Below are 26476 nucleotides of genomic sequence, written 5' to 3' on the forward strand. Positions count from 1 at the left end.
CCTCATACACAGATGAACACGCGTAATACACTGAAGCCATATACTTTATGTGTATTTTGTATGCTTTGTGAGTAGCAGCAAGTCTACCAATAAAAATGGCTTTTGATGCCAAAATTAAAAAATAATAATAATGAAGCAGCTGAAAACAAGCTTGCTCCATCTTCCATGTGACAACCCTTCAGATAGTCTTCGCTTCTCCCCCAACTGTTCCTCAAAAGACTTGGTTTCCAGACCCTTTATCATCCTGGTTGCCCTCCTCTGCACATGTTCTAGCTTGCCGTTTGGTAAAATACCCCCCCCCCTCTTGACCTCAAAAGAGTTTAATGCCCTAATTAAATATTAGGACTGGTCCACAAATTGACTGATCTGTGTGAGGTTGGGTCTGAGATATTCCAGGTCAGAATGTGTGCAGTCCTGAGTGCTGGCTGGGGTCCCTGATTGGATCGGTGAGGGATCGGGGTGACACTCACAGCCCAAGTTTGTCACAAATCAGATTCACCTATGTGTTGATGTCACTAAGGGCCACGAGAGTGAGGGCAATGCTTCGTGTCTTGCTCACATGGGTTAGCTAAGCCAATCAAGTGTCTACTCTTTCACAGCAACCCCTCGGCAAATTGCACCCCAGGGACTGCTGAATTTTCATCTTTCATTTTTGTGAAATTGCCCTCCACTTTTTCCTCAGTTCGGCACTAAATTCCTTCTGACAGTCTCTATCACCCAACGCCGCATATGTACACAGCCCTGTTTGGCATGCTTGGCATATGTTCAGCAATTTAGTCTTCAAAGTTCTCCCATCCTCACAAACAGAGAGCAATTAGCACTGCCAAGAATCTACAAAAATAACCTTTTTATTTCCTGGAGACGTTCATCGTTTTTAAATGGCATCATCCTCTCTGAGAGACACTAAAGCCTTGAATATAAACAATATCCCCAAAATGAAGGGAGATGAGAGGGAGGGGTGGTGGGGAGGGGTGGTGGAAATCATAGCTCGAAAACTGCTATCAATTCCATTCAGAGTGGCAGAATGACTCTAATAGCAGAGCCGCTTATGAGTCATAAATTACCCTTTTATAAATGTGGTGCTTAGCGTTGGCTTTCAATGGACAACATATGGCAGCCACGTTTCTAAATAGCATGAACTGATAAATAGGCCAGTTGAAGTGTCTCAGTTTGTTAAAATGCTAACGTGTTTAACTACCGCATGCGCTGGCCTCTGTGCTTGCATCGCAAGTGCCGCCTCGCTGCCACAAGAGCCGACGCTTCCCTTGAATTTATGAACCGGGGGCGTTCAGTCTATTTCTCATTGTGATTTATGAGAAAGCGCCATTGGTGGACCGGATCATCCATCAGTGGACAGTTCATTGTTTGGTGCCTTCCAGTTGCTTGCTTTGGTTGTGGCCTGGAATTCCCTGATACCATTGAAAGGGAGAGGGACCCAGCCATTGGCCCTCAGGAAGTCAGAAATGCAGACAAGGAAATGGGAGTTTGCATCTTTCTAATATAACAGTGCGGTGTCAGACCTGCCCTGGGACTTGAGCTGAAAAATGGGACTTTAAGAAATGACTTTGCCACTCTCTCTTAAAAAATAAATAAATTATCTATCAACTCTCCTAAATAATGCAACGTTACATCACAGGTGGTGCTGTGGGTTAAACCACAAAGCCTAGGACTTGCCGATCAGAAGGTCGGAGGTTCAAATCCCCGCAACGGTGAGCTCCCGTTGCTCGGTCCCTGCTCCTGCCAACCTAGCAGTTCAAAAGCACATCAAAGTGCAAATAGATAAATAGGTACTGCTCCGGCAGGAAGGTAAACGGTGTTTCCATGCGCTGCTCTGGTTCGCTAGAAGAAGCTTAGTCATGCTGGCCACATGACCCGGAAGCTGTACTCTGGCTCCCTCGGCCAATAAAGTGAGATGAGCACTGCAACCCCAGAGTCGGCCATGACTGGACCTAATGGTCAGGGGTCCCTTTACCTTTACCTTTTTACAACACTTAAAGTTTCTTTCTTTTCTTCAAATTTCACAGCATTTCAGAGCAGACTCAAGAAATTAATAGAGGCAGCTAACATATTTCAGTTGGTCTTCCTTGCAGGTGTGTGTGCAGATGTGAGTATTATTGCTCTAGTTTTCCTGATTATAATGTCAGAGCTTCTATCCCAATTTATAATATTCCTTTTATATTGCATAACCTGTTGCGCTGTGAAAGTATGCCCCCCCCCCAATCAATACACAACAATGTCACACCGAATTAGCCGAATCCTGCCCATGGTTTTTATTGTATATATGCGTGATTGTTGCAAAGTGCTTTTATTGCTATGAATAGCTGTATAAACATGGGTTTTTTATTATTAATAAATAAAATAAATAAGACAACCAAGGGGGGTGCTTATATTGCAAGTTTGGTGGGACCATGCCTCTGCACAACTTTTACTGAGGTCACTGCCAGATTTACGTATAAGTTTAAAAAGCTATAGCTTAGGGCCCCACTCTCTTGGGGGAGCCCCAAAAAAATTAAAGGGAAAAAAACTAGATGTACATTTCCAAAATATAAGATAAAAAACAAATAAAATAAAACCTACATACAGCAGCAGTGTTTTGTGTTGTGTAGGTCCTATGATGTAAGTAATGGGCCCCGCCTACAAGCCTGCTCCCTAAAATATCACTGCTTTGCTCATTTCTATATATAGGGTGCCTACATAAAATATGTATTTTATTATTGAATACATATTCTGTTATGTGCAAATGGCTTTAGATACCTATTAGGTCCATAAATTACCATATAGCATATATTCAACACAAAAAACAGCGACAATTTGTTGTTGGCAAAGGACAGCTGGACATACAAAGGGCCCCATTACCTTCAGTAGCTGAGGGCCTCATCAGACCTAAATCCGGCCCTGACTAAGGGGCTATTTGACATGAGCCAACAGTGTGACGCGGCAGCTAAAAAAGCCAATGCAATTCTGGGCCTCATCAATAGGAGTATAGCATCTAGATCAAGGGAAGTAATAGTGCCACTGTATTCTGCTCTGGTCAGACCTCACCTGGAGTACTGTGTCCAGTTCTGGGCACCACAGTTCAAGAAGGACACTGACAAACTGGAACGTGTCCAGAGGAGGGCAAACAAAATGGTCAAAGGCCTGGAAATGATGCCTTATGAGGAACGGCTAAGGGAGCTGGGCATGTTTAGCCTGGAGAAGAGGAGGTTAAGGGGTGATATGATAGCCATGTTCAAATATATAAAAGGATGTCACATAGAGGAGGGAGAAAGGTTGTTTTCTGCTGCTCCAGAGAAGCGGACACGGAGCAATGGATCCAAACTACAAGAAAGAAGATTCCACCTAAACATTAGGAAGAACTTTCTGACAGTAAGAGCTGTTTGACAGTGGAATTTGCTGCCAAGGAGTGTGGTGTAGTCTCCTACTTTGGAGGTCTTTAAGCAGAGGCTTGACAACCATATGTCAGGAGTGCTCTGATGGTGTTTCCTGCTTGGCAGGGGGTTGGACTCGATGGCCCTTGTGGTCTCTTCCAACTCTATGATTCTATGATTCTATGATTCTATGTTTCAACTGGCCCTACATGTATGCGCAAGCAAGGAACACATATGGTCACACAACACAGCTTGTGAATGTGTGAGTCATGCTGCGTGAAGTAGTCGGGGGGGTGCAGGGGGCCAAGAGTGGAAGGCTGATCAAGAGATCAAGAGGACTGTATGCTTCTCACCATCTTTGGGGGGGGGGTGTGATGAGCTCCAGGGATACACATGTGCTGCCTTGCATTAATGAATAAACACCTGCTACTCATATTTATGATCAAAACAGCCCCAAATATTGAAACAGTTGTCTTTCTCCCCAGGAATCTTCTGACTTTTTTGATCCACATAAAAAACAGTATGTTGGTTTAAACACCATATAGCGTGATTTGAGAGCTGTCGCATTTCAGCAGTTGTATTAATGGGCACTTCCATCACACCTTTCCAGGTTCTGTGCAGGTTGCAGATGCACATATGAATCACTTTACTAATGTTTTACCAAGGGCCAAGCCTTGTGCTTTAAATTGATTTAAATAATAATAGTAATAATAGGTAAAGGTAAATTTATCCCTGACCTTTAGGTCCAGTCGTGGATGACTCTGGGGTTGCGCGCTCATCTCGCTCTATAAGCCAAGGGAGCCGGTGTTTGTCCGCAGACAGCTGTGGCCGGCATGACTAAGAAGCTTCTGGCGAACCAAAGCAGTGCACGGAAACGCTGTTCACCTTCCCGCCAGAGCGGTACCTATTTATCTACTTGCACTTGATGTGCTTTTGAACTGCTAGGTGGGCAGGAGCTGGGACCGAGCAATGGAAGCTCACCCTGTTGCGGGGATTTGAACCGCTGACCTTCCGATCGGCAAGCCCTAGGCTCTGTGGTTTAGACCACAGCGCCACCAAATAATAATAATAATAATAATAATAATAATAATAATAATAATAATGTTTCCACGTGTGTGTGTGTGTGTGCATGTGCATGTGCATGTACCAGCTGAGCCACAGGCCTTCTCTTCATGGTTCATGTGCTTTCCGTTTGTTTTTGTCAATTTATTTCAAGTGAAACTGGAATGGCAGCAATTTGGCGCCATTCTACAAGCAATCACAAAGTTCCATGGGAGAATGGCTGGTTGTGCAGAGCTGCTTGGAGGTGCTCAGGCTGCCTCTGATTGGTGTTGCAAAATTTCCCCATGCATATTTTCCCATATATATAAATACAAATGGAAGGTTGTCGTCACACAACCCCCACAATCCTGGATTTGCATGAAGTCAGGCTGGGGGTGGGGAGCAAAAGAGAAGGCACTTTGCACCACAGCAGTGGCTGATAGGGGGGAAGTTTGTGTAAGGCAAGGATGGAGGGAACTGAGAGGGAAATTGTGGTTTAAAACAACAGCAGAAGATTGAATAAAGCATGGATGGAGGCAGCCTGAGAGAGGGGAAGTGGTAATTATAAATAATGTCTAGAACGGTTCTCACAACAAAGAAAGGCTCTGTTGTGTTAGCTTTTAGGTCCCTAGCTTCTGTGTTGAAAAGAACCAGTTTGCATGTTTATTTGTTGTTGTTGTTGGTTTTTTTTAAAAAAACAAACCTCTGTGCCTTTGGTTTCATTCTGTGTAGAGTTGCGGGAAGCGCGAGTTATGTTGGTTTGCCTTTAAATCTAAACCAAATTGAATTGCTCCCCCATTCTTGTGTGTACTCCTAATTTCCTCCTTGGAAAGCTGGAGGAGATGTTCTTGCAGCTAAAGTGATCCTTCAAGACTCGCCCTCTATTCTCTGAATGGTCTGCTCCCAAACTGAAGACCAGCAGCGGTGGCGATGTTACTGCTTGATTTAAGCCTCGTTCCTTGATTTGCCTCCAGCCTGGCTTTCCATGTTCTCCACTGGTGACATAGACGTAAATTTGTCAGTGCGAGGGGAGGATTCAGACACGAGGCTTCCATTAATGTCAGCAGGAGTTGTGAGTCTAAAGCAAATCCGCCCTCCCGGTAGAGGCCTCCCGTTGCCAATTTTTCTGCTTTGCGGCAGACTTGCATATAACCATCTATCAGCAAGGCGCTGATAAACTGCAGCAGGAAACTTGGTTCTGTGGCATTTCTCGGCATTGAGGCAGGATCAGAGGTATGAAATAAAACTACCTGTGTCCCTCACCACCCACCCACCCCAGTATTACACAGTGGAAATGTGCAGAGTTAGACAGGACTAGAAGTGGGATTTCATTCATGCTCATCACAGAAGTGACATAGTCTTTGCACACTGTATCAGTGTTTTGAGTGAAAAGGATCCAGAGATGGAACATGAGCATGAATTGTCACTGCTCAGTATGTTGCTAATTAAAGCCTTGTGCTGTCCAGAGGTACGGATGGGCAAATCTGACTAATAATAATAATTTATTATTTATACCCTGCCATCTGGCTGGGTTTCCCCAGCCACTCTGGGCAGCTTCCAACAAAATATTAAAATACAGTAGTCCATCAAACATTAAAAGCTTCCCTTAACAGGCCTGCCTTCAGATGTCTATAAACTATTTTGGTTTTTCTGAGTTTTTCATTTTTCATTTTTCTTCAGTTCTTCACATTTCCATATCAGTCCATCAATATATTTTGAAAATTTATAGGGATTTTTTGTGCAAATTTTGCCTAACACACCCATATTATATTTTTTTTGCAAAGCAACCCCCTCCAATATGCATATTTGTATGCTGTTTCCACAAATGTTTGCCTTTTTTGTGTTCACTTCACCCTAGTGCATGCATTTTTGCACAGCTTACGTAGCTGGAGAAAGGCTCTGCAAACTTAAGAGAAGCGCGAATTTCCGAGGCTGGCACTGTTTCGCTCCTCGTATTGTTTCTGACAGTGCAAATGAGGCCATTTCACCTTTATGCATGAACTGAGTCCAATGTCTCCCCCATCCCCACCTAGAGGTCAAATAAATTACATGATCCATGATATATACCTGCCTCATGGGTGGTATAACCTCCCTGTTAATGTGCTGTGCAGAACCGCAACAGCGTAGCTACGCTAGAACAACAGTTGTTGGAAGGGGGAGTGGAAATTGCTTCGTATGATTCATTTCAATGAACAACAAGCTAGTTAAGGGCCATCTGTTCGAGAAAGAAATGAAATGGTGGGATTTCCTCTCCACATACACCCCTCCACCTATTATCCCTCCCCCCTCCAGCATGATCATCATGTTGCTATATCAACACTTGTGTTGACTTTGAACTTTGCTTGGAACACAGCCGCGAGCCCCCTCTCCATTTCCTTCGGATACAATTTGGTTTACACTTCATCTTCCCCTCCTGCTGATTTGACTCAGGTCATTGTTATTGTTGTCAGAATGCTTTGACATGTGATTATTTTATTGGGGGGGGGGGAATCTTTCCAATCCAACCAGAGAGCCAATTCAAATGAAATAAACTAGCTTCTGGAATGCAACAGCTGATCTCACTTGACCTGGAAATGTGGGTTCAGCTTGTCGTGTTTCTTTTCATGGATGGAGCCCAAAGAGAAGTGTGAAACTCCTTAATTAGGTTCACAGAGCCATCAGGGGAAGTGTGTGGGTGCTTGCTGGGCTCTGCTGGGGGGGGGTCGGGGGGGGTTGTGAAGCCGAGGTGAAGGAATTGTCTGCAGGATTGGTTTGCAGTTTGAACTAGAAGTCCAAACACACGTGGAGGTCTTCACAGAAAGACAAGAGTAGCAGACGATCTGGGCAATGGACTGCACAATTGGAAGATGGCATGGCATGGCAAGGCATGGCATGGCATAAGGACATAAGGCAAGAGTGCTGGATCAGGCCAGTGGCCCATTTCATCTAGCATCCTGCTCTTACAGTGGACAACCAGATTTCTGTGGGAAGCCTGCAAATAGGACCTGAGGCCAACAGAGAAACTGAGTCTTTCATGTCATTGGCCCAATCCTGTGGAATACTCTTCCAACAGAGATTCAGCGAGCGCCTTCTGTGCTAAAACCTTTCTTAGAATCACCAACTTGGAAGGGACGATGAGGGTCATCTAGTCCAAACCTCTGCAATGCAAGAATCTGTAGCTGTCTCATATGGGAATCAAACCTTGGTGTTATCAGCAACACACTCTAACCAACTGAGCTATCCAGGTTGAATATTTTGCCAGGCCTGTGCAAGCCGTTAAGAACACAACCTTCTGTAATGGTTAGCTGGGAACCTTTTCAGATCAAGGGCTTCATTATTTAACGCACAGCTTTCTGCAGGTTCCGTACTAGTGGTATGCAGAGCCAGAGGCAAAGCATTGGTGGACCAATGGAGATGACTCTCAGCTGTGAATAATAGGCAATGTTCCAGCCATGCAAAACCAAGAGGTTTCCACTCATGCACATGCATGCCTCTGCCTTTCTATCCAAACATTATCACAGTGCGAGGACACATTTCACCCCATATCACTTGAGGAGGTGCATGAATCAGGGCCAGTGAGGGGCTATGGCTCAGGGATGGGCCAAACAGAGATACCTAGAATACAACATTGGGTTCCAGGACCTCAGGTTCCCTATCCCTCTTTAAAGTTTTGTCCACTGCCTCACAAAGAACCTGAGATCCTGCCCCACAAAGGCCAAGCCAATATTCACAGTGGGTTTTCCCCCCGCTTACCCACTCAAAAGGGTGAAAGAAAAGCTGGTCCGTAGACTTCATTTATTTATTCTGTTTATATCCTGCTCTTCCTCCAAGGATTTTCAAAGCCATTTGCATCCTGTTCTCAGAAAGCTCACGGTGCTGGATAATGAAGTTGCTGAGTTTCGAATGTACTGGGCTTATTTATGAGCTGAGAGGAAATCATTTTACATTTTAGCTCAGCTTATAAATTTTAGCTCAGCTCAGCTCGGTCTCGTTTGAAGATTCTCCCATTCTGTTCCTCCCCCCCCAATCTCGTTTTTGAGCAACAGCAGTGGGGAGATACAAAGGCGAGGGCAGTTCCTTGGAAATTCATTGGACTCTAAAAACTAAAGCCAACCAGAGCTTCCCACAGCAAAGAGCCTTTACAATTTTATTTCTCCAGAGTTTGTGCGTTCTTACAAAGGGCCCAGAAACACATAAAAACTACACTCCCCACCCCTGACAGCTTTCTAAAACTTCTTACTCCAGAATAATCTGCTGCTGCAAAAATTAAAAGATGTGGGAATGTTGTGGATAGTAGGAGAGGATATATTGATTAAATATTATCCTTCCTCACTTATGCTTAGTGAGCTAGTAGCAGAGCACATTCCTTTGTACATTGCTAGAAGCAAGTTGATGGATTCGTGAGAATCACATAAATTGAGCAATCCAGTCTGGCTTGTCCAGATTGGATTGTTCCTGGTAAATTTCCCCTTTGTTGTTCAATCATTTAGTCGTGTCCGACTCTTCGTGACCCCATGGACCAGAGCACGCCAGGCACTCCTGTCTTCCACTGCCTCCCGCAGTTTGGTCAAACTCATGCTGGTAGCTTCGAGAATACTGTCCAACCATCTCGTCCTCTGTCGTCCCCTTCTCCTTGTGTCCTCCATCTTTCCCAACATCAGGGTCTTTTCCAGAATTTCCCCTTTAGTTCCCTCCCAAAAAACAATAATGACATGACAGTCTTTTTTAAAAAAGTAATGGTAAAGTTTACTTACATTCAGTTCACAGTATTGTCCTGAAGACAGACTTTGTCTTGTAGTTACAGTTACAGTTGTAGAGAAAAGAAGTCTGAGCTAGGCCTCAGACTTTCTACCTTTTGGCTTCCATCCACATGAGCCATGTGCTGCTGGTTGCAAGCCACCAGAAGAGCAGCAAAGAGCAAAAAAGGGTTAAAAAAAAGAAAAAGAGGAAGATGGCTGTGTGACTAGCTCTTTTATAGAGTCTGCTAGGGTCACGCCCATCGACCTGGTCAAACAGGGGGAGGATGCTCCAGAACAGGTATGACAGGAAGTCCTCCCTGTCTGGAGCAACATTCCCCTGTGTGTTCACTCTAGGAAACAGAAAATGTTGTATTTGACTCCTACAGTGAAGATGCGTCCCACAAAAGAAATCAGGAGTGCTGTAAGCAAGGTGGCTCCAAACCATCTTGCATTCTGTTTCCAGACAATGTGAATGCCCATATGTTTTTCATAGACACAGAAAATAACAGGACATATTTATGGCATTGGTTGAAAGGCTAGAGGCAGGTGTGCACCTACCACCCATCAGCTGATGGCTGGGAGAGCACCTTGATCAATGGACAATGCAGAGCTTAAGCTTTAAGGCTCTGCCCTTACCTGCCTCTAGCCTTTGTGGTGAGAGCCAGTGTGGTGTAGTGGTTAAGAGTGGTAGACTCGTAATCTGGTGAACCGGGTTCACGTCTCCACTTCTCCACATGCAGCTGCTGGGTGACCTTGGGCTAGTCACACTTCTCTGAAGTCTCTCAGCCCCGCTCACCTCACACAGAGTGTTGGTTGTTGGGGAGGAAGGGAAAGGAGAATGTTAGGTGCTTTGAGACTCCTTCGGGTAGCGATAAAGCGGGATATCAAATCCAAACCCTTCTTCTTCTCATGTACCAAGTCAGGTGTGACAGCAGGTGTGAGGTAGAATCATAGAATCATAGAATCATAGAGTTGGAAGAGACCACAAGGGCCATCGAGTCCAACCCCCTGCCAAGCAGGTGGATGGGTGTGGCTTACTGAAAATGGCCTTGCTGGCCAGAAAGCTCATGTTTGGCCAGCAGGCTAGAGGTGCCGCATCCTGGTCTGCAATCAGCGGCGTAGCGTGAGTTGTCAGCACCCGGGGCAAGGCAAGTAATTTGCGTGCCCCCTAACCCCTAACCTGCCGATCTGAGGTGAGTTGCCGCTGGCGCTGCCGCCCAAATGATGCCGCTTGCCCGGATGAGGAGGGGGGCAGAGAGGCGAGGAAAATGCAACATGGCCCAGCAGCTGCAGCAGCAGCAGCGGCGGAGGCGGGGCTGTGAGGAGGGGCTGCCTGGCGCGTCCTCCGCGGCCCTGACGCGCGGGGACTGCGACGAGCGCTGAGAGCCGCTGCCTGCCGGACGCCTTCAGCCCGGGCGCGCGCACAGCTCGTCGGTTCCGCAAGACATGGGGCTCTGCTACAGCCTGCGCCCGAGGCTCTTCGGCGACTCCGGAGGCAGCGAGCGCGCCCCCCCCAGATGTTGCGGCCGGTGCGCCTGGCCCCCCTTGCACCCCCCACACTACGCCACTGACTGCAATGATTGGCAGTAGTTATGTCCTCGTCATGTGAAGCTAGGCAGGAGCAAAGAATTGTGTGAAGCAGGCTCGGCTCCTCTGTTTTCTGGATTCGCCAAGCAGCAAACACTGATGGAGACACTGAAATAAAAGGTCTGCCTCCTTCCTCTCTCCATGTCTCGAAAATCTAAAGGAAGAAATGTACTAGATATCTGAAAGGCAAGGAAATTACGACCAATCGACTATATTTTCACTAACCTCGCATTGGAAATCTCCCAGGATGGGGCCCATTGGCTACAGCATCCCTACTCGCAAATCCACACTTCAGATAAGACCACTCGTTCTATTTACTTTGTGGGATGCCACAGCGGATGAACAGAAAATGGGCGGGTCCCAGGTCTGCAGGTGCACTTACTATAATACCTGATGGAGTACAATACAGTAAAGGCTGCTTCAGCTGCAGACAGCCTGTCCAGTTTATAATGTCTGGTAAAAGTGGCAGCTGTGCTGGGCCCAGGGGTTAACCCGAGCCACACGGTCCAGGTCCAGTCCCGAATCCAAGGATTCCACGAGGAGTCAGTCCAACAGGGCCAAGGCAGGAAACCGGGCTAGGTCAGGCACAAGGTCTCAGGCAGGTTCCAGCAAGCAGCAATGTTGCTCCCACAACCTGGGGCGGGGTCCGGCAGCCTTTTATCTCTGACGGGGTAACAGCCGGTCCTGATCCCCCGGTGACTCACCTCCCTGTCTCACCCGAAGGCCAGCACTCCTCCTGCGAGTACTCAGGTCTCTCCTCTCAGACCTGAGTCTCTGCAGCTCGGGAGATGTTGGTGGGTTACTAGACCCAGAGGCCGCCTCAGCCTCTCCTGACCCAACTGGAGGTGGAGCAGCTGCACGTAATTGCCCAGCAGGGGGCAACGAGGTAATCCTCACATCTGGAGCCAGGGCAGGCTCAGGCCCCTGACTCGGCCCAGCAGGTGCTTGTTGCAGGGGAATCTGTGCAGACTGGGGCTCTTCAGAATCAGGCCCCAGACTTGGTTCAGATGCCACCTGAGGCAGAGGATCAGGTGTGGACTGAGACTCCTTCGGCTCCGAGTCCGAGCCTGAGTCCCAGGCCATCACAGCAGCGGACAACCAGGTGGCCACTTTACAGATATCCAGCAAAGGTGTGTTAGCCGTGAAGGCTGCGGAGGTGGAAGCTGAGCTTGTCGAGTGCAGAAGCACCTGAGTTGGCTGGGACAATTTGAGGGAATCATATGCAATCAGGAAAGAGGCTGCAGCTTTGATCTGGCTATTCTGTCTGAAGATAGAAAAACCTTCCCTTCTTAAAAATGATAGTCGCCCAGGGACATTGAAGATATTGTTGGTGCACTGGGTGGGGCAGGACATGAAAGTATGAGTCTTTGAGCTCTCCAGAGGTTCCAGAGATGGAGGCTGGGACCTTCTGCATGGACAGCAGATGTTGTGTCACCCAGTTGTGGTCCTTCCAACTTCCAGTGGCGCATCTAATCGGAAGTACCTGAAACTCACTTTGTTTCTGCGCAGTTGGCATAATAATTTTTCACTGGGTTTAGTCTGGGTAATAACGATCCTTCCATTTCTTCCATTTCCCGAAAGTTCAATTTATCTAATAAAATAGATGTTATTAATGCTATGATTATTATTATTTTATGTCACTGCTCATTTTCTTGCTGCTGGATAATATTTTTAGTCACATTAATTTTCATTACAAATGCTAATTAGTGAGCAGTTATAAGGTTTTAATAATTCTGTAATGGCATGCATCCTTTATTGGGGCACTTCATTAATTTTTATCAGCATATAATCAGCTAAGTAACTATATTCTTCTGCTGGAAATTTCCCATTTCCATGACAAGTGTGTTAAATAGCTGTTTATGTGTGCATGGAAAAGAGAGTTGAAATAAACCATGTGCCTGGATTTGTAGACAATCCCTTTGCTGATCTATCGCCCAACAGACAGATACTTCGGCAAGAGGCAGTATGCTTTGGACAGCTGGGCTGGGCGATATCCAGTTCTCAACATCGTGATATATCACCAGTTAAGCATCACGATATATCAATATATCACGATGTCTGAAATAAGGATGGAGCTATGGAGAGACATTGGCTTCATGGATTTTCCCGCATCATGCTTTTTGCCAACACCTGCTCCGGTGATTCGCTGCCCCCAGCAAGAGACAGGGAAAACTGAGCTGGCATAGTTACCAGGGGCTCCAGGAATCGCGAGAAGCATTGGTTTCGCAGTTTCCCCCACCTTGTCCTTTTTGCATAGCCATCATATACACACATCATGATTCACGATAAATTGCCAGGCCAGAAACTATGAAACCAATATCACAATTTGGACTTCAAACCAGTCTGGGGCAAAATATCGCCCAGCCCTAAAACACAAAATAATTTGCAATATATTGCCAGGTCAATTATTATGAAACCGCGATATAGTTTCATATCACGATATGGACTTCAATCCGGTTTTGGATGATATACCAATATATCATGTAGCCTTACTGGATGGCAATTGCTGGCAATGTCAAGTGAGGAGAGGCTGTTTTGCTCAGGTCCTGCTTTTGAGATCCCAATAGAACATCTGGTTGGCCACCATGAGAGCATGAAGCAGACTAGATGAGCCTTTGGCCTGATCCAGCACAATTCTTCTTATATTCTTATGTTCAAGATGGAAGACACAATGCCTAGACCAGCCTTTCTCAACCTGTGGGTCCCCAGATGTTGTTGAACTACAACTCCCATCACCCCTAGCTAGCAAGGCCAGAGCTCAGGGATGATGGGAGTTGTAGTCCAACAACATCTGGGGACCCACAGGTTGAGAACCGCTGGCCTAAACGATAGTCCCAGCTCCACCCTTACAGGGGAGAAGTAGAAACAGGCCTTCATGCAACCTTTTAACCTCTAGAATTATGGAGAGTCTAGCAATCTGACTCCTCAGTGAGGGAAATGAGAAGAACACCCAGGGGCTTTCCGTTGGGGATTGGTGCCAACGGAGGATTTCCTCCTAATGTAAACCTGAAGGAATGTCTCCACCCCCATCGTTCAGCCCGGACGCTGAGGTCCAGTGCCGAGGGCCTTCTGGTGGTTCCCTCACTGCGAGAAGTGAGGTTACAGGGAACCAGGCAGAGGGCCTTCTTGGTAGTGGTGCCCGCCCTGTGGAACACCCTCCCACCAGATGTCAAATTGATGGAACAACTATTTGACTTTTACAAGACACCTGAAGGCAGCCCTGTTTAGGGAAGTTTTTAATGTTTGATGTTTTATTGCTTCATCATCATCATCATTATTATCATCATTATTATTAATATTCTGTTGGGAACTGCCAAGAGCAGCTGGGAGAACCCAGCCAGATGGGTGGGGTATAAATAATAAATTGTTATTATTATTATTATAGTGGCTCCAGATGAAGGATTGTTCACAGACCACTGCAAGGGGGAGGAGGTTAAATTCCCCCCTCAGCACATGCTGTGGGTCCAATAACGATCACCTTCTAGCTGATCCAATTTGCATCAATCAATAAACAAATAAATCATGGTTTTGAGCCCCATGTTGTGCAAAAGATTGTTGCATTGCCAGGGGGTTGGACTAGATGACCCTTATGGTCCCTTCTAACTCTACATCTCTTTGATTCTATGAAATAAGAATCATCATCGGTTTCTTTTAAATCTCCCAGCAAGTTCCCAAATCCCCATCCCCCACCCCGGCCGTCATAAATAGCTAGGAGACTGCAAGTAGGTTACAGCTCAGTAGCCTTCTCCCACTATCAATGCCAAGGGAAAAGCTAATATTTTGTCAGCGAACAACAACAGCAGCAAATAATAATAATAATAAAAATCTCCCCCACTCATGGCAGAATGCCACTGTGATGCTCTGATGGTGCCTTCCCTCTTCCATCCCATCCCCATGGCTGACATGGAGGGGGGAAAGTACTGCGTGCATTTAAAACGCAAATTGAGATAATTAAATTTGACCTTCCACATTATCAGATGTGATGGGAATTCCCTTTCCTGATACTGTAACCGCTCCTCCTTCTTAAATGGAAAAGGAAACGGATCAAACAAGGGGAGCATGTCAAAGTCAAAACCAATATAATTCACAGCAATGCCCTCTCTAAATGTGGAGATTGTAGGAGGGGTGTGAGGTGATGGGAGCTGCTCTACGGATTTTAACCGCAAGCTGTCCAAGGTCCTTAAAAATGTGCCTGCTGAACTGGAGAGAGATGTTCATCTTTGTGGGGGTTTTTTCTGTTAAGGGGTGGCGGGGAGACAAATCAAAGTCGTGTGATTCTCCCCCAACCCCTCCTTCATTTAATAATGGTTACTTTCCATTACCACCTAAGGTCCTCGTTCCCCTGTCATGTTTAAAGGGCTTATTGTTTCCCCGAATAGCTGTTGCCTGTCCCTCTGGAGACCGAGAGGATCCGAGGGAATATTAATTCCGTGCTTCCCTCTTGTCGGGACTCAACTTCAAACGGAATAAATGAGATGAGAGCCGAAAGAGGAGGTTATGCAAGCTGTCAGACTCTATTGTGTCAGAGGCATCGACGATGTTTGGAACAAATTATGTGTCACTCTCCTAAATCGCAGTTAGAAAGGCAAATCAGTTTGTGGAAGTCTTATTTGGTCTCTTCCAGAGCTCCGTTAATCTTCCTTTGCTTTTCTATAGTTTTAAAAATCTTCAGACGTTTCCTTTCTTTCCCCCCTCCTCCCTCTCATCCTTAAACACACCCACACGGCCAAATTTACAACAGATGACTCATAACCCTTCCACGTTCAATTCACGCTGATTACTTTGGTCTCGTTTCACGGAGGGAAAAACTGTCAGAGGCCTGGCTCACTCCTCAGACACGGAAAAACAAAAAAAGAAGAAGGGGGGAGGATACATCTGTGTTACTCGAGTTCTTAATTTGCAATCATGGATCAGAGAAATGGAGGCTGATGAAGAGAAGGCAGAGCTCTGGGAAAGTAGGAAGCAAACATACACACACAAACCACACACAAATGGAAAAGACTTTTTGCATGTGGGGATTGTGGGCTCCCATCCGAACATGATTTTGTTATTTCCTCACGCAACGAATTTCAAAGAAAAGACCTGGAGCCACCATTCATTCAGTCAACGTTTTCAACAATCACTCTCAATTTTCACTATTTCTTTAACACACACACACACACACACACACCACCACCACCACCACAAAGAGCTATGGAAGGATTATATGTATTTGAGAGTTGGCATCTTGAAGACACTGAGCCAAAACTCTGGAAGCCCCTGGTTGAAATCTCTCTTTGGCTGCTCCCCAGGTAATACAGTAAGTGTGGGTGAATCTGCCCTTTTTGGTTTCTCTCAGTTTCTCTTGAGAAAAGAAAAGAAAAAAGAAAAGATCTTATGTGCAGTTCTCCACATTTTCACATCCGTTCGTGATTCATTCTTTTATTTCAAAATTCACCGGCATTTCCTGGGATCCGGCAACCAACTGCACTGTCTTTTTTTGCTGTGTCTTGCGAGAAGAGCTTTCCTGTGGAAAAAGGAACTGAGCTGAGATAAGCCAAGAGCTAATATATGGAGACAGAGTTGAGGTGGAGAGTGAGGAGGCCCTAATGGTAAGGTACAAGCTTCTTCTGCCATTCTATATTCAAGGACAATATATTCTTGGTTTCAGTTGGGATACCATTTGAATTTCATATTGAACCCTCTTGAACCTCCTTCAGAGACCCTTCCAGGGCCATTATTGGGCCCACCACAGAAAATGATTTGTCTCCAAAGGCAGCAGGAAGAAGGGCTTCTGGTTTTCAGCCTAGCTTTAGTCCATTGCTGTTGGCATCCGTCTGTCTTGAGAGACAATGGGGTGCATCTCCAGGGGTCAAACCATTGCATTATCTGCACTGAAGTGACCTCCCTGGAGCGCAAGCCTGGGCAGTGTGTATGGAGGTCGTGGCCTGCCCAGATGACAAGACTGCTCTCGCAGTCTCACTGATGTGGTCCAAAGGAAAGCAGAGCAATATGTTTGGTCCCATATTGGTTTCAGGAGATGCCAGAAGGAGGCATACAAGGCGGCCATCCAACCATCTTAGGGACTTCTTCTTCTTCTTCTTTGGCTATCACTCATAGCCAAGTAAGATCCCATAAACATGGTTTTAACAGTGAGTCCGTAAGTGACTGTGGAGGCCAGTTCTGGATCCTCACGTCCTTCCACAGTGGGGCATAGGCTTTCAGGCGAGACTCCACTCCAGATTTGTGCAGGTTTTATGACTTTTCTTCACGACTATCCCACAAGGCAGTGGAGGTTTAGGATCTGAGTTTTCCTTCTGCTAGATAGGCTACCTTCCCAGGTTGATGAGCCCCACCTGCCCCTCACTTCCCTCTACAGCACGTGCAGAAACCATCTTCTTGACCATTGGACCCAATATTGGTCTCACCTGCTCAATCCACCGCAGCCTGTCTTTGCATGCAGGGGAAGTTCCTAACTTGTGGAGGGCTTGAGAACCATTGGCTATGCTCACCAGGTTTAGCCAGGTAGCTGAAGCCATTCCTGGGGTGTGGCTGCTGTTGTATGCTGACAGCTTCTAGTAGCCACAAATGAGAGCTGAGTGCAGGGTGGGGACCTAAGGTGGACAGACTACTCCAGATGGAACACAACATGTCCCTCAGTACTACAATTCCCCTAACATCCCACAATTAATGTACATTTTTACTTTGGTACACCTTCTACACACAGTCAAATACGCTTCTCCATTCTCCATCTAGGCAAGCAATCAGCATTTGTCGGGAGTTCAAGGAAACATTCTGGAGGGACCAAAACACTGAAGAGGACTATCAAACAGAACTGCTGAGGGACTTGGCCTGGGGAGTGTTCTGAGGGCCAGGCAAAGAGCATTCGAGGGCCACATTTGGCCTCTGGGTCTGAGGCTCCCTACCCTTGCTATAAGCCGCACTGCTTTCAGCCTCTATCACAGCTTTCTTGGCTAGCATTCCCCACATAAAATACCTTCCAGGTGTTTAAAATAGAGGGAGAAGGGGAGAGGGAGAAACGTTTTCATTCACCGGAGTCATTATTTCACACAGCTCTTTCCAGATGTCCCCCTCCTTCTCCACTGTCCGCAACTCCCCCCTGCTGGGAGAGGGAAAAATACGTTTCCATTCCTATCATTGTGAAGAGTAAATACTCGAGCCATCAATAACAGGGTGCACTTTGGCCTTGTAGGATGCAAACCTTCTTTGTGAGTGGAGAAACAAAATGATAACACAGTTAAGGAGAATGGAAAGCACTTGAATCTATTTATTACAGCTAACACTCTCCATTATGGCGGCCTGTTTCCAGCAGATCAAAGACACCCTGTGCTTAAGTGTCGGGTTTTTTTCCTCCCATTGTGAGAGGCATAAACACCCTCTAAATGGCACCATCCTCAATGTGAGGTGGAGTTCCAAAAAGGGGGAAAAAGGGGGAAAGGAATGACTGGTGCTTTAGCGATTGCTAAAAATTGGCTTTGAGCCAACATTGTTATGTTGTGCTATATCATCTGTCTCCTGAGAAATCTCTATGTGGGACAAGAAGCTACAGTTAGAACTGGATATGGAACAACTGGTTGGTTCAAAATTGAGAAAGGAATACGACATGGCTGTATATTTAACTTATTTAACTTATATGCAGAATTCATCATGTGAAAGGCTGGACTGGATGAATCCCAAATCGAAATTAAGATTGCCAGAAGAAATATCAACAACCTCAGATTTGCAGATGACACAACCTTGATGGCAGAAAGTGAAGAGGAATTAAAGAACCTTTTAATAAGGGTGAAAGAGGAGAGTGAAAAATATGGTCTGAAACTCAACAGGAAAAAAACAACGAAGATCATGGCCACTGGGCCCATCACCTCCTGGCAAATAGAAGGGGAAGAAATGGAGGCAGTGAGAGATTTTACTTTCTTGGGCTCCATGGTCACGGCAGATGGTGACAGCAGTCACGAAATTAAAAGATGCCTGCTTCTTGGGAGAAAAGTGATGACAAACATAGACAGCATCTTAAAAAGTAGAGACATCACCTTGCCGACAAAGGTCCATATAGTTAAAGCTATTGTTTTCCCACTAGTAATGTATGGAAGTGAGAGCTGGACCATAAAGAAGGCTGATCGCTGAAGAATTGATGCTTTTGAATTATGGTGCTGGAGGAGACTCTTGAGAGTCCCATGGACTGCAAGAAGATCAAACCTATCCATTCTTAAGGAAATCAGCCCTGAGTGCTCACTGGAAGGACAGATCCTGAAGCTGAGGCTCCAATACTTTGGCCACCTCATGAGAAGACTCCCTGGAAAAGACCCTGATGTTGGGAAAGATGGAGGGCACAAGGAGAAGGGGATGACAGAGGACGAGATGGTTGGATAGTGTTCTTGAAGCTACCAGCATGAGTTTGACTAAACTGTGGGAGGCAGCGGAAGACAGAAGTGCCTGGCGTGCTCTGGTCCATGGGGTCACAAAGAGTCGGACACGACTAAATGACTAAACAACAACAACCACTGAATCAGACAGTAGCTTATCCAGTGCCCATTCCCAATAGTGGTCAACTAAGTGTCTCTGGCAAACTACAGAAACCCCAACTGAACGACATCCCACTCTTGTTCCCTGGATGCTGGTACTTAGAGGGCATGACCTTAACAGATTGGAGAACTGGGCCCAAAATAACAAAATGAATTTCAATAGGGACAACTGTCGGGGCAGGAAGAACCAGCGGCACAAATATAAGATGGGTGGAGGAATGGCAGATGAAGATGGTGGACATTTTGGAGCTGGCCAACCTGACCGGAAGAATCCGCGAACAGAAAGAGGAGGCGTACCAAGAAGAATGGAAGAAATTTAAGGATTATTTAGTTAAATATCCTAAGATAATATAATTAGTACTATTTGTGAGTACCAAATTGGCTTAGGAGTCAAATGCTTTAAATTGCATAACACTATGGATAGAAGTGAACATGATAAGAAAGAAAGGTGTTAATTGATTAAGTTAATTTTATTGGAAACTAGTATTGGAAAACTGCTGCAATGAGTCATATGGAAATTCAGTTAAAGGGATCCAAGGAAGTCATTTAACAATAGTAACAAAAGTGAGATTATAATAGTTAGGATAAATGTTGTATGTTTGTTTGTTGGTTTTTTATATTGTAATGTTTTTTTTTCTTTTTTGATGTTTATGTTTGTTATAAACTTGAAAATCAATTAAAAAAATTTAAAAAAACAAAAAACAAATATAAGATGGGGGACACCTGGCTTACTATTGGGATATTTGAAAAGGACGTTAACCAGATTTCGGCACCTTCCTCCATCTCAGTATTCAGAGATTGCTGCCAGCAATTAAAGGGAGGTGATCGGATATTTCTGTTGCTGTTAGATCTGCCTAAAGGGAGTCGCTGCTTGACTGAATACTAGCTATCAGGTGTTCAGATTCAAATTGCATTCATGGTTACAAAGTTGGGCGCCTTCTGTGGCTCTGGCATAGCAACAGAAGCCCTTGGCACCTCTTCCCCCTTCCTTTCGCCATCGCTGGCATCTGTATTCTGGTCTCCCACAGCTGCCACATGGGTGGGTGGGGGGCGACTTGAGATGAGAGTAATTATATTGGCATCTCTCCAGTGCTTGGAGGAACAGTTTCTTGCTACTCATCCCCTAGGTTGCTTGCCAAGCAGAGATATGATGTAGAGCTTGATTGCTCTGCTAGAAAGAAAATAAAAAGAGTCGGGTGTGAGCCAAAATCATCTTGTTTTTGTCCCCCTTCACTCTGCTAGGGAGGAAAGCAGAAGTACATCCTAGGAATAAAGACAGCAACAAGTTGATTTAGGTGAATTTTGGAACTGGGGGAGTTCAAAACCCTCTTTTGAAGTTTCGCCTTAGTTCATAAAGGGTTCACTGCCAGCCACATTTCCTTGTGAATTGGCTCCCAACGGGTGGCACTGTGGGTTAAACCACAGAGCCTAGGATTTGCCGATCAGAAGGTTGACGGTTCGAATCCCTGCGACAGGGTGAGCTCCCATTGCTCAGTCCCTGCTCCTGCCAACCTAGCAGTTCGAAAGCACGTCAAAGTGCAAGTAGATAAATAGGTACCACTCCAGCAGGAAGGTAAACAGCGTTTCCGTGCCCTGCTGTGGTTCACCAGAAGCGACTTAGTCATGCTGGCCACATGACCCGGAAGCTGTATGCTGGCTCCCTCAGCCAATAAAGCGAGATGAGCACCGCAACCCCAGTGTCAGTCATGACTGGACCTAATGGTCAGGGGTCCCTTTACCTTTACCTCCAGGAGAAAGTTTCTCCTAGGAAGCAGGGTGAGGATGGCATGGAAAGCTGGCTGACAACAGGAGAAGTCTTGGAGGCTTCCTCCATAAGATCTGGGTGTTCCTGAACCAATTTGGATGCTACCCTTTCTTTCGGTGGTGCATCAGAATTGCAGTTTCATTGAACTGAACTGGGAACCACTGGAAGTTAAAACAGCTCAGCATTCTCAAGTATATGGAAGCCTTAAGGGGTGAGGACTTGAAGGCTTTTCTTGTGCCAGTCAGTCTTTCTGCTATTTGCTACTTCTTAGTCTTTATAAGGGAGAAAAGAAGGCATATTCAGGCATTACGATACAATACAATACGATACGATAATCTTTATTGTCATTGTCCCATACAGAACAACGAAATTGAAAAAATCTACATCAGACATCAAAAACCAACAAGCCTGCTATCCCAGCTATACTAGACTTGTTAACCCCCTAAAAACTCTGACACCCCATAATTAAATACAATATACTCCCATAGAGACTACCTTACACTGCGTTTAAAACCATAAGTTAATACACTCTCAACAGTACAACGGTAAAATGCCATCAACAGGTCCTTTGAGAGATTATTTTTCCGGAGGATTTCTGAATAGAGAATGCAAACATGTTTTGATACAATTATTCAATCAATCACGTACTTCAATTATGTGCATTTATATTATTGAGTATTTTAATTATGTGCATCAATGGGGTTTTTTTTGGAAGTCTGCTCCCCTTCCCCGGGGGGGGTGTGGGTGGCATTGCGCAAGCTTCCTGGGTTCCTGCTGAACTTCTTTCTTTAAGGTTGCGCTTGAAGATCTTCCACCTTCACCTGAGGAGGGAACTTCAGATTTAAATTTGGCTCTAGGCAAAACCTGGTGAGACGACACAAGAATATACAGGGAGCTCATCAGTCATTACATCAGAGGAGGAAGCCCTAAAATTATGGGTATATTCTCAGTAAGGACTCTACAAGTTTTCTAGGTTATTTGCTTTGGGAAGAAGGCAAAATCTCAGAGAATTAATAAAGTATCAGAAGTTGGACCGATTAACTTTGAGTGGAGCTCCCGCCTCCCTCTGAGCATTCAAGGGGGTGACAGAAAGAGAGCTTTGGTATGAAAAAAAAGAAGAGAGAAAGAAAGCGTTCTCGAAAACAAAAGGGACAAGAAAAACACCATCAAAGCCTCCTTGCAGTTAACAGCTGTCAAGTTGAAGCATGCAGGGAAAAAGGCAAATGGCCAAGCACTGTCACTCTCTCTAAACATCCAGGAAGACCTAAGGACGTAGCAAAGGGAATTGAATATGGCAGTGTGACATTTCAGGTGCCCCTAGTCATATGCCAGAGCTGAAATAAATAGTACTCTACAAACTCAGAAATCCAATTCAAGCACTCGTTTTCTTTGGAGGGATTCAGATTTCTGTTAGCCTTTCTGAGAGAGAGAGAGTGCTTTGAAGAATTCCCACAGGCAAAGCAGACTGTTGTTATGTCCCTGCTCCACTTCCCTCAAATGGTGAGAAGTTCCAAGGGCAGAGCTCACCTGGGCTTGCTTTCCTGGCAAGGGACGAGATCACTGGAGACTCCTGGTGTCTATGCAATAATTGGTTTCTGCAAGTTGAACATAGGCACGTGTGCTGAGAGAGGACAGAGCTCCTGCAAAGCAGCAAATCCAGTGACCCATATCAGATCCCCAGAGAGGAACCCCAGATGCTTTCAGCTTACAGGTCATAGCTCAGCACACAGAGACTCCCTCGTTCTCAAAAATGTCAGTTTCAGTTTTTGTTGCTTTTCATACATGCACAAACAAACTAAACCAGGCAGCTGTGGATAGGTGTGTCCACTTCCTCTTCCACATTCAGAACATCCCAGAGAGGTCTTGGTATCAACAAATCATCTCTGAGGAATTCACCTTCATCTATCTTGAACTTTCACCATTGGAGGCAGTGTGCCTTTGAGATAGGGTTGCAAGATGGCACCGTGCAGATGTAGTCCAATATGTGGAGCGCCACTGGCGCCCCACCCTTGTCTTAGAACGTGGATGAGGAACCTCAGGCCAAGGGGACTCCAAGACTTCTTTAGCTGGTCCTCAAGACTCTCTCTCTCTCTCTTTCTTTAAAGTTTTTTTATTAACAATTTTGACATATCAAAATATCAAAACATCTCATATTCATCATTCCCCCCTTCCCCCATCAAGCCCTCCCCCGTTGAGACTTCCCTCAGCTCCTCTCTCTGATTTTTCAACACATATTATTCTCTGCACACTATAAAATTGTATAAATCCTTATATTATCTATCTGCTATGTTAACAATCAATAAACTTGTGTATGTTTATTCAAAACCTGCCAAGGAGTCCAATTCATTTTGCTGTCTTTTTAAGTAATTTGTAAAGAGTTCCCATTGTTCTTTGAAGTCACAGTTGTCCTTATCTCACATTTTATATGTTAGTTTAGCCAGCTCTGCATGGTTCATCAATTTCTCTTGCCACTGTTCTTTTGTCGGGGTTTCCTCATTCTTCCATCCTTGTGCTATCAATGGTCCTCAAGACTCTCTAGGCCAGAGGTGCCCAAACTTATTTGGCCAACCTCCCCCCTTTCAGATTTTTTTTTTTTACTCAGCACCCCCTGGAAACAAAGAAAGATGCAGTGACAAATCTGCATTCTTTTATGTACCTCTATTTCTACCTACATCCTACAACAAAGTAAAGAAAAATGTTGTTAAAATAAAAAAATTCCTTCCAGTAGCACCTTAAAGACCAACTAAGTTAGTTCTTGGTATGAGCTTTCGTGTGCATGCACACTTCTTCAGATACACTGAAACAGAAGTTGCCAGATCCTTCTATATAGTGAGAAGGTGGGGAGGGGTATTACTCAGAAGGGTGGTGGGAATGGGAGATTGGCAGATAGCTGAGATGAGCCTGTTGACGACTCTTAACGACTGCAATAGGTCTTACAGGAAAAGGCAAGGGGTGAGAAGGTGAAAAATGGCTTAGTCATGTATAATGAGATAAGAATCCAATGTCTCTGTTCAGACCAGGTCTCTCCATTGTTTTAAGTTTGGTAATGAGTTGCAATTCAGCAGCTTCTCTTTCCAGTCTATTTCTGAAATTCCTTTGTAGTAAAACAGCTACTTTGAGATCTTGTATAGAATGTCCTGGGAGATTGAAGTGTTCTCCTACTGGTTTCTCTGTTTTGTGATTCTTGATGTCAGATTTATGTCCGTTTATTCTTTGGCGTAAGGTTTGGCCTGTTTGTCCAATATAGAGAGCTGAAGGACACTGTTGGCATTTGATGGCATACACAATGTTAGACGATGAGCAATTAAATAGTCCCGAGATGGTATGTGTGATGTTGTTGGGGCCAGTAATGGTGTTGTCCGGGTGTATGTGGCAGCAAAAATGTTGTTGTAATTAAGACACTTTGAAGCTTGAAATTATAAAATTATTTATTAAAAGCTCCAGGGGAGGCGTTGTTGCCTTCCTGCAATGGTGCCCAACCTGGCATTAACATCATTACACAACAGATGAAATATGTACAAATGGTTTTTCAATTTCTTCTTCTTCTCTCTTCTTTATGCTTCCACCAACCCCCTATTTTTATTCAATGCCCTCCAATTGCACCTGAGGCTACTAGTCCCTCCATGGATTGTTCTAGAACCCCTAAAGAGGCAGTATCATCTCCTTTGGGAAACACTGATCTAGGCCATGCCATTTCCCTCAATATCCCTGCTTTGTGGTTTCCTTGAGTGATTTTCCCTAGGTGAAATATGTTCACGGACTGTGATGATTCCTTTTGTATGCCAGGATGGGGCGATGGAAACGTATCTCTCACTGTATAAACATCCAACTGAACTGTACCTGGAATGTACACTACCATACAAAGGTGAAAATCACATCAGTTGCTCCACCCACTTTGCCCTCTGACCCCATCCATCACTGGCATGCGGCCCTCAGAAAGTTCCTCATGAAGAAACATGGCCTGCAGGCTAAAAAAAGGTTTCCCAACACCTGTGCTAGAGCAAAGGTGTTGCCCTCCCGCCCCTCTGATCCCACCAAGGGCTTTTTTTTTTTGCTCCATGGATATTTCCTGGGGCTGCCACCCCCTCATGTCAACACCCCTAGGTAATTTGCAACCATGTGTTGCTCAGTTGTGGGCCTAATTGTATAGCGAAGGTGTGCCAGCTTTACAACTGTGCAAGGTTTTCTTTTCCTGACAACAACAAAGCTGAGATGTACAAAATGAAATACTTTGTAGGCTTGTCAACACTATATATAAATAAAGCCATTTGTTTCAGAAGGAATGAGATGCAGCGTAAACACGTTCCAATTTGTACAGTGAGCTAGACACAACACATTGGCCGTGCTGTTTACCAACCTCATTTGCAAGATCCTAAAAGATAAGCAGTGATGTAGGACTCTGGAAAAGCATTTGTCGGAGACTTCTGGGTCATGAGCATGGCAGTTCCTGAGCATCCCAGACCTTGAGATTTCAGGGCCCAAATCAGAGACCTAGGGGTGGTCTTTGGTGATGTCACACGGAGCAGGCCCCAGTGACATCCTTAAGCATGACATTTTAAGCATTAACCACAGTCATTTAGAACAAGCAATTAAAAAAACAAATGAACAATTATTTCACTGATTGGAAATTAAGACTGAAACCTTAGGTAAAGGGGATGTTTCCAGGTCCAGCTGAAGTAAGGGGCTTATTCCTTCTCACCCGCTTAAGGAGCTTGGGTGGAGAAGATGTTCTCTGGCTCACCTGAGTTTCAAGCCCTCCCCATGCCATCTCTTGCAGGGAAAAGCAAACCTGGACACTTCAGATCAATCCCAGGGATATGGCAACCCTGTGAACAGGAGGTATGACATTTTTATTTTTATTTTACAAAAGTGTGATGGCCTGGGACTCGGGCTCAGACTCGGAACCAGAGGAGTCTCAGTCTGCACCGGATCCTTTGCCTCAGGCATCATCTGAACCAAGTCTGGGGCCTGATCCTGAGTACTCGAAGAGACCTGAGTACTCGAAGGAGGAGTGCTTGCCTTCGGGCGAGACAGGGAGGTGAGTCGCTGGGGGATCAGGACCGGCCGTTACCCCAACAAAGATAAAAGGCTGTCGGACCCTGCCCCAGGTTGCGGGAGCAACATTGCTGTATGCCAGATCCTGCCTGAGATCCTGTACCTGTCCTTGCCTGGTTTCCCGCCTCATGTCCTGCCTTGACCCTGTCGGACTGACTCCTAGTGGAACCTTCAGATTCTGGATCGGACCTGGATGCGGTTCTCGGGTTACCCCCGGGCCCAGCACACATAGCTAGTTTTCCCAAAATTCTGGAGTGGATTGCAGCCTACCAACACATTGTAGGTCAGGCAACAGCTGGCGGTGGATGCCTGGTGGCCTGCAAGTTGGTGAAGTCCAGTATTTCAGTGAGCTGGAAACAATATGCCTAGTTCTGATGTTCTTCTTCTATGGAACTCCATAGAATGTGATGGCCACCAACT

This window comes from Podarcis liolepis, assembly GCF_965112155.1.
Source record: "Podarcis liolepis genome assembly, chromosome: 11".
NCBI lineage: Eukaryota > Metazoa > Chordata > Lepidosauria > Squamata > Lacertidae > Podarcis > Podarcis liolepis.